The sequence below is a fragment of the Podarcis muralis genome, chromosome 7 (assembly GCF_964188315.1).
Source record: "Podarcis muralis chromosome 7, rPodMur119.hap1.1, whole genome shotgun sequence".
In the NCBI taxonomy this organism is placed as follows: Eukaryota; Metazoa; Chordata; class Lepidosauria; order Squamata; family Lacertidae; genus Podarcis; species Podarcis muralis.
The window spans coordinates 42465230-42474661 of NC_135661.1; the positions used below are offsets into that span (position 1 = coordinate 42465230).

The 9432-nt window shown below is 43.3% G+C and overlaps 1 long non-coding RNA gene across 1 annotated transcript; it reads left to right on the forward strand.

The window, feature by feature from the left end:
• Positions 1 to 5949: 5949 nt before the first annotated feature.
• LOC114603074 (uncharacterized) lies at positions 5950 to 8458 on the forward strand. The gene is made up of 2 exons (XR_003708045.2): positions 5950 to 6789; positions 8177 to 8458. It is a non-coding gene; the product is annotated as an uncharacterized LOC114603074 (long non-coding RNA).
• Positions 8459 to 9432: the final 974 nt, after the last annotated feature.

Consider the following 9432-nt stretch of genomic DNA (forward strand, 5'->3'; position numbering starts at 1 on the left):
TTGTCAGTTGCAAGGGACAGGTAAACTGACTCCAGCTTGACACCTGTCTCCCATTTATATGCTGGGGAACAGGGATGTTACTTACACACCTGGAAACTCCAAGGCTCTCCCTCCTCCCTTTAGGGAAATAGTTGAGTCTACTCACTTCCTCCTCCCTTACCTAGCAGGGTTTCTTTATTCTGCAATCCTCTGGCATTCGTGAAATAGTTCTGTTATACTATGATTACTTATTTAACGACAGTGGGCGGGGAGCTGAGTAGTCAGACTAACCTAGTCTTTTTTTCTTCTTCTAGCCCCTGCTAATGGTCTATTGCTAATAATAGATTTTACTGTAAATATCTAAACAGTTGTTTGATAGGATTTGTAAGAAGGGGGGCATCCTTGGATGACGTGGGACAGAGAAAGGGCATGTACGCAATCAATGATCTTCTGTACACAACAAACATTGTTGACTGATCTTTCTAGTCTTCATCCTTTGTAGATGGGGAAGCGCATGCTCCATTAATTGAGAAGGCATCCTGAATCAAAAATAGGAAATTTGATACTCTGTTTGTTCCATTCTTTAATGAAATAGAAATGCAGGCACCCAAGTGCTCCATTTTATTTTGAATTATGCAGCAGGTATAATATTCTCTCTTTGCCGGGGGGGCGCACCTCAGCATATTTTGGGGAATGCACCAGCTGGTGGGCTCCACAGAACTCTCTGTCATATGGAACGGAAACACAGAAGATTGTACAGAGACTGAGAGCAGGAGGGGGCCATACAGATCAGTGGAGGAGAGAGGTCAGTGGAAGTTTGGCTGCTTTTTCATTCCATTCATTGAAGGGTTCTGTGAAACTCTAAAGCTGGCATACTCTGCAGCCAGCGTAACTTGGCCCAATAAAGAAATATATACCTGACTGGGTATATACACTTAAAGCACATCACCTCACTGCCCAAAGTATCCTGGAAACTGTAGATTATGAAGGGTGCTGGGAATTGTAGCTCTGTGAGGGGTAGATAGTTCTTCAGTTCTTTGCTTGAATTCTTCCCGGAAAATGGTGATAGCGTTGAGGCATCCTACCGTTGTCCAAATCCCATAACATCCTGTAGTGATATTGGGAAATCTTAGCAGGTTAGAACTTTGGCTCATGCAGAAGAAGAGCATTATGGGAGAGCCAAATGCTATAGAATCCTGGGAATGTGTGTCTGGTTCTTTAATTTCAGACTTTCTGTCTTTAAGAGTGTGAACTGGTCATCTCCTTCCTACAGGAGAAAGAGTTTCTGGCTGATTTGTGGTTCTTGACACCTGGCTCTCTGGGACGCAGATTCAGAGTGAGAGGGCTTTCTGGCTAATTTACAACTCAAAGAATCTGGTTTGTTCTGGGGATGCTTTAATCTTCAAGGCCTTTTGATAAACAGGATTCAGCTGTTGAGTCTCCTAACAAGCCTGAGTTATTGTCCCTCTACGTAACCACTGGCAAATTGCTAATTAATCTAAGGAACTGATTGGCTTTTAAGTTTTGAATCCACCTGGGTTCAAAGGGGAGAAAACCTTAGGAAACTAACTTGCAATTTGCAGCCCACCTGGCCTGGCACACCACCTCAGCCAAGAACTTATTTGAAACTATTATGCTTGTGCTTCTGTTCTTGTTGAGAGTATAGTTAGCGGTATTAAATCATGTTTTTATTTTCTGTTTGGGATCTGTAAGAGATGTGCCAACTTTTATGTTTTGAATACCCTTTCTTTTTAATAAATTTGGAAAAAGGATTTCCCCCCTGCCTTTGTCTTTTGTGCCTTTCTGCCGGGGAAGCTGAACCAGTGCCTAATCTACTTAGTCACCTTCCAGAGCCTGTTGGATTTCTGTCTGTGTCACGGTAAAGTGACATAGAGTGGGGCAGTCCGCTAAAGACTGAAGAGTAATCTCCCTCCTTGGGTTACTCTTTGGGGACTGTTCTGGAAATAAGGGGGTGGTGGCAGCAAACTACTGTTTGGTTTTGTGTTTTGAAAAAAGCTTTTGCGTGCTTGTCTCTCCTCCTGCCGGATTTGGAGGACGGGTTGGAGAGGTGGAGAGCGCGTGTGAATTCTACACATCCTCTTGCTTTAACACTTTAACACTAATCACTGTTCTGTTAGTCACTGTTATGCTTAGTTCTTTAATATCACTGTTATGATAGTCACAGAAATATTTACCCTACTTTGTGGGCCCTTTCGGACTGGTGTTTTATTACGTGTGTATTCTGCAAAATATTCTTGACACAAACAATAATTGATGTCTGGAGAGGCTCTAGCACAGCAAAAGTGGGACAAAAAATAAACCAGAACATTTGTGGTATTAACGTTGTAGAAATTCAGCAGGAAGTTATGGGACATGAACTGATTGGAAGCAAAGCAGTATATCCGACCCCAATTCCTGAAGGCAAAGACAGTAATGAAAGAGGGATTGCATATAACCACCCTGATCCTAACATGCGCACAATCATGACTGCACAATATTTATCCCTGCAGAAGGAAAGGCAACACTTCACTTTTCCTTTTAAAAAACCAGGTGGAATATTCTAAGGGGGAATATAGGAGGATTGAAATAATGTCTCTGCCTTCACCATACATTTACTCCTCCTTTTTAAAAATTATTTATTGTCCACCTTTTTTCTCAAAGGACCTCAAAGTGGCATGCATAGCTTTCCACCTCCTTTTTTATACCCACAGCAACCCTGTGAGGTAGGCTAAGCTGAGAGACAGTGACTGATTGAGTAGGGATTTGAACAGTGTTAGAAACTGAGATATGGAAGCTAGCAGCTACCGGTAAATGGCACCTTAAACCTAGGCTATGGGCGCAACAATGGAATGTCTAAGCATGCTTTTTTATAACGAGAATACAAAGCAGAAAAAGAATGAACAGCTAAAATATTACATTCATTTTTCACAGAATCTAGTCCTTCCCCTGCCCACCCACCCCTAATATTCTTAAGAGGGTCTCTTCTCCAGTCTTCAGATTAGCTGGAAGTGGGGAGGCAGAAAAAGGCCCTCCTTTCCTCCCACTCTGCAGTTTTAATCTGAAATCTTAGGCACAGTACTGCACTCAGAGCTCAGAAACTGCTCGCACTAATGAAATTCCCTGTCACTAAATGCACCTGGAACAATGGGAGTTTTGAACACTGGATTTGAACCCTAGCCTCCCAAGTTCTCATCCAACACTCTTACCACTACATCACACTTGTGATAAAAATGCAATGAATAAATAAATACATTGATCACCCATGGAAAATATTTTCTTCCACCGTCTCATAGATTTTATCCTGATGGTCAGTCCTTTATGCTTCTTTGAAACTCTGAAATGCAAATATGAAAGTGAAAAAAGTTGGATTCCCAAACCAGGGAATTGTGTGAGACTTTCCATCCTCTGCGTGAAAAGGGTTTTTTTTTTTGTTAGTTTGTATTTTTCCAACAAACCCATTTTCAGTTTCTATATGAGTGCCTTTTTTTTTTTTTTTTGCAAAACAGGTTTGTTCATTCATTGATGTTTGATAGGTCCATATTTGCTCAGTTAGCTCATTCATTTATTCACATTTTATTCCATTGTTGGCTTGTGTTGTGGGAAAACAAACACATCTGCAAGGACACATGAAAGCCACTGTGGTGATGGGCACTATCTTTCAGCCTAATCAACATTGTGGGGCTGCATTGTGAGGTCAGACTTGGGAAGGCAGAACCGCATCCACAATTCTGATCTCCTCAGAGGAAAGGCAGGACAGAAATGAAATAAATAAATAAGCCAAATAAATATAGAATAGCCAGGCTAGATTGGAGCAAAGGCCTGCCTAGTACAGGGTCCTATTCCCAACGCTGGCAAGCAGGGCAGGAAGACAACAGCCCTCCCTATGGTTTGCATTCCAGTAGCTGGCATTCAGAGGTAGACTGCTTCTGAGTGTGGATGTTCCATATGCATTGACAGACGACTTCTCCATTTTTTTAATCCTGGTAGAAAGCGACCAGGGTCCACTTTCCAGTAGCAGGTGAAACCTGACCCACACACAATAACACACTTTAAATACACAAATAATAATACAGAAATAGAAACACATGTATTTATTTTTTAGTAATTTCGCTTGAAGTTCACCTTCCTTTTCTCCAAAGACTGCCCCCCCAATGGTTGTAAATATCTATTTCTTTTTGACATCCATTGTGGTTTGATGTGGTGTAAAACACATTAATTCTGAAATGTTACCATATCCAATAACAAGGCAGCCATGAATAAATTCAGTGTTATATAGGTTGGACATGGGACACGGCTAATTCCTTATTCAGAAGGGTGCATTCTATCTAGCTTCATAGACATTATAAACATCAATAATGTTTCAGTGGCAATACATTATAAGTCATCTGGCATGGTAGATTATCTTTGCTCATGTGGCTCAATTTTACAGATGGTGGTGAAAAACTGAGGCTTGGAGTGGGTAAGAAACTCTGCTCTAACTTTCCCTTCCCTTACTCATTCTTTTTAATCTACCCCAAGATGTTCATGGAAGAAAGGTAAAGGCTCACATATCCAGTGCTTCATTCCTCACAAATATGCTTCATTCTCTTGTCTGGGATCCAAAAGCATGACCAGTCGGATCCAAATGTATGATCGCAAAAAAACTAGACAGGTTAAGAGCTAAATCCATCAGGAGTATATTTCCGCCATCTCACCCCTATTCTGCTTTCTTTCAGTCACTTTAATGCTATTTCCCTCAAATCTGATCTTTCTATCCCAAAAGTTAGTGGTGACCAGATGGGGTTCAGAATGGGTGGGAAAGGAAAACTGAAATGATTGAAGTATTCCATTCTAAACTGAGGCAACTAGTACGTTCTCAGTTTCTCAGTGCTTATCTTGTTTATCAAGGCAGCCACTCTGCAATGTGGGCTGCCAACGTTTCAATTGTATAGATGGAAAAGAGAGGGATATTGGGATTTGTTATCTGCCCTTCAGTCAAGAGTCCCAAGGTGGCAAAAAATGACATTAAAAATTGCAGTCAACTATGGAAATGTGAGACAAAATTAACCAACCAGCATTGTAAAATTGGTAATGATCACAAATAAAGCAGGTAGAAGACAAATATAAAAATAAAAGTGTATGTATAGCTGCAGATTTAGAAATGACGGCTATAACTTAGGTGAGATGCTCTGCCTTTCCATTAAGGAGAGAAAGCCTTGACCAAGAACCCACCTTCACTATACATTTAAAGTGGCATTATGCCACTTTAAACAGGCATGGCTTTCCGCCAAAGAATCCCGGGGATTGTGGCATGTTAAGGGTGCTGAGAGTTAGAAGACCCCTCTTTCCCCTCACAGAGCTACAATTCCCAAAGTGGTTTAACTGTCAATCCCTCTTCCCAAGGAACTCTGGGAATTGTAGTTCTGTGAGAGGAGGGAGAAGGGCAGCCTAACAACCCTCAGCACCCCTAACACACTATACTTCCCAGGATTCTTTGGGGGAAGCAAGCAATGCCTGCTTGAAGTGGCATCGTAGAGATTTAACTGTATGGTGCGGAGGCGGCCTTGGCGATCTATGTCTGTTGCTCACTGCGGATGTGGGCAAGGCGCTTAGGCGGAGTCCTTTGGCAGAGACAGTGTGGTGTAGAGGTTTGAGCACCAAACTTTGGGGAAAGTGACATCACAGGAAGCCGCCTTATATCAAGCCCAACCATTGCTCTATACCAGCGGTTCTCAACCTGTGGGTCCCCAGATGTTGTTGGACTACAACTCCCATCACCCCTAGCTAGCAAGGCCAAGCTCAGGGATGATGGGAGTTGTAGTCCAACAACATCTGGGGACCCACAGGTTGAGAACCGCTGCTCTATACGGTTCACTGCTGCCTCTCCAGGGTTTCAGGCGGGGGCCATTTCCAGGATGCCACCTGGGATTGACCCTGGGACCTTCCTCATGCAAAACAGGCACTGAGCCACGGCCCTTCCTTGCTTCCTTCCTTCCTGCAACACACCCACCCCACTCCCTCCGCAGCCGCTTGCTTGAAGCGGCTCCCGCATTGCGGTTTGCAGGTGAGCCCGCTCGCCGGCCGTCACTCCGTTTCCTGGATCAGGTTGTCGTGTGGCGTCAGAGAAGAGCCTGCAGAGACAGGCCAGGCCGCTGCGCAAGGGGTTAATGCTGCGCTCGGGCGGTGACGAAAGTAGGTGAGAGTTCGGCTGGAGCCGCAGCAGGTGGTTGAACTCTCTTGGGTCACGGGATCCTCGCAAACCGGCTGCGCAAGGCAAGGCGCACTCTCTCCGGCTGCGTCGTTCCTCGGCCTCGGTGTGTCATTCGCTTCTCCAGTGGGCGCGTCACATGCTCCCGCCAGGCCGGCTCAGGGGAAAGCCCCTCCACGTGGCCCGGCCCCGCTCCATTCCGTCGCAGTTCAGCCCCGAGTCATGAGGAAGAAGGCGGCGTCCAGGGCTCGTGATTGCAAATGATGGCGCGCATCCGAAGAGATTCGGAGCCTCCCAGTTCTAAATATGCTTAACCTCGTGACCTCTTTCATGGAGGAGATACTCGCGCTCTCGGCACCCGCTCTCCTGCGTCTAGAAGATGGAGAATGACAACGGAGGCCTACCTTGCAGGGCCGTTGTGAGCAAAAGCATGTGTGTGAAGTGCTTGGAACGCTCTCAACTAAGAACGCGGGGAGAGCCGCGCTGGGCCTGGATCAAGCCAAAGAGGGCCCAGCATCCTGTTCTGGCAGATGCCCCATGGGGAAGTCCACAAGCAGGACTTGAGTGCACCATCAGCTCTCCCCCATTTGTGATTCCCAGCAACATGCCTCCCAACAGTGGAGGTAATAAGTGAATAATAATACTGTAATAATAGTAATAATAATAATATTGTATTTTTATCTATCTGTGCAATCAGAAGGGTCAAAACAAACTACAACTGTGTCACTATAATTTGCTTTTAAATTCTTCTGCGCTTCTTGTTTGTTTCTATAAACTGCTCAAAGCGATAGACAATAATTTAAAAAACCCCAGTATAAAGCAAGGGCTAATAAGGAAACAGCAACTACTGTACTATCATAGAGAAAAGTACAGTGGTACCTCGGGTTACAGACGCTTCAGGTTACAGACTCCGCTAACCCAGAAATATTGCCTCGGGTTAAGAACTTTGCTTCAGGATGAGAACAGAAATCGTGCGGCAGCGGAGTGGCAGGAGCAGAAGGCCCCATTAGCTAAAGTGGTGCTTCAGGTGAAGAACAGTTTCAGGTTAAGAACGGACCTCCAGAACGAATTAAATTCTTAACCAAAGGTACCACTGTACAGTGTAATCCTATTCCTGTTTCTCAGAAGTAAGTCCTAGTCCATCCATCTCAGTGGCTGCTCCCAGACTTTGGAACTCCCTTCTTAGAGAAACAAGACTGGCTCCTTTTTCTTCCACCTGCAGGTGAAGACTGTTTTATTCCTGCTGGGTATTTGGAACTGGCTGCTTTTAAGGAAAGGGCTTTTAAGAGTGCTGTGCTGTTTTTATCTGTATTTTAATGGGTTTGTTTTTATATCCATTTAACTTTGCTATATTTTAAATCCCTTTTAAGCATCAGCTTTTATATATGTTGTTAGCTTTCTGTGTTTTATTCATGTTTGCTTTAATTTTTGTGAGCCGCCTTGAGTCCTGGTTCTGGGAGAAAGGCGGGATATAAATAATAAAATAATAATAACAATTCTGTGGGTCTTCTGGGTAAGTGAGGTTAGGACTGCAGCCTTTGCCATGGAGGACGGAGGGAATCTTAGAGCTGGATGGAACTTCAAAGGTTACCTTGTCCAATCTCTTGCCAGTGCAGGGAATCCATGACACCAACCTCCCTGTTGGGTGGTCTTCCTTAGGCTCTGCTCAACAACTTCTGAGAAAGAAGAGGGCCGCCACTTTGGTGGTGAATAAGGGCGAGTTACACAACCGTTCATAAGAACATTATTTAATAACCACCCAGGCTTCCGCTCTCTCTCTTTTGATGACTTGCAGACTATGTGAGAATAAATTAGCACCTGGTCATGTGGTTTATTCATTCATTGAGAATGTTATCTTGATCACCAAGTACTAATTGTGTATTAATTAGGAAGCAGAGCCATTTGAGCAAGAGATTGGGATGGGCTTTTGTAACGTATCTGATAGAATGTTTTGTAATGTATTTGACAGAATGTATTTAATAGAATGCTTATTTTGTTTATGTCTCTGAGGCAATCACTGGCTTGAAAATCAGCGAGATCCACTTGAAAAAAAACTTCACTTGCGCCTTCTGGTGCCACTTCAAATGGATTCTGAAACGTTATCATTTCCTTTCTGCGCTTCTGGCAATCAGTGATCCTGTTCTGAAACCCCACCTGCAGTAGGTTCCATCTTTCAACATGGAATTGTGAATTTCCGTCCTCAGATTTAGTTTGTTACTGCATGAAATGTTTGAACAGCTATGTTTACTAACGTGCTTCATAAAATAAAATAAAAAAATCGTTTTGCTTCCACAGCTTTCAACTCAGAATACATGTCAGACACAGTAGGCTTTCCTTTTCTCTGCAACCTTATATTAAAAGCATTCAGATGCTCTGTGATATCAGGAAAGGCAAATCAAAAATCCATTTGGGGTCAGAAAGTAGTACTTCTCGACCTTGTATTCTGCCCATGAGTAAGACATCAACTTCATAAAAAGACTAAAATACCACCTGAGGAATACTAAGCCACCTGACTTCTGCATGGAGCAACAGATCTCCGTATTCTGCTTTTATCTCTGAGAGAACTTTTTTTTGAAACTGACAGTAATCAAGGCCATGATGCCGTAAGTGATTAACGCTGGATACAACCAACGTACATCACACTGGGAGAATCTTACTGCGGAAGGCTTGCTAGTGGATGATGCAGTGAAATTGCACGGGATGTGTGCCATTTAATTTCATTGTCTCTTGACTGATTCTTGCAGCTGCACCAGTTTTACTTTCCACCAAGTTTCTTGCACCATCAGTAGCAATGCCTCTCAAGTTATACCAACTGAGACAAGATTTTCTACTGATTCACACACATTCAAGAATGGATTTGTTGCAGTGCTCTCAACTCTTCTGTAATTCTGAAGTTGCAAGATATCCCGCTGCTAAAAATAGTAGTTGAGCAGTGTCTATAATGTTACAGTGGTACCTCGGGTTACATACACTTCAGGTTACATACGCTTCAGGTTACAGAACAGTTTCAGGTTAAGAACGGATCTCCGGAACGAATTAAGTACTTAACCCAAGGTACCACTGTATTGTTCTCAGCTAATGCCAAAGAAAACTATTCAAAAGTTTTTGCCTTGTCCTTGATTTAGCAATAGTTAATAGTCCATTTGTGTGCGATTTTTTGTTTATTTTAAACAGTGCCGCCATTTGCAGACATCTTACAAAATGTATAGCAGAGTAACAGTCGCAGGGGTTCAATATAATCCTTGAATACGTAAAATATAAAAAGT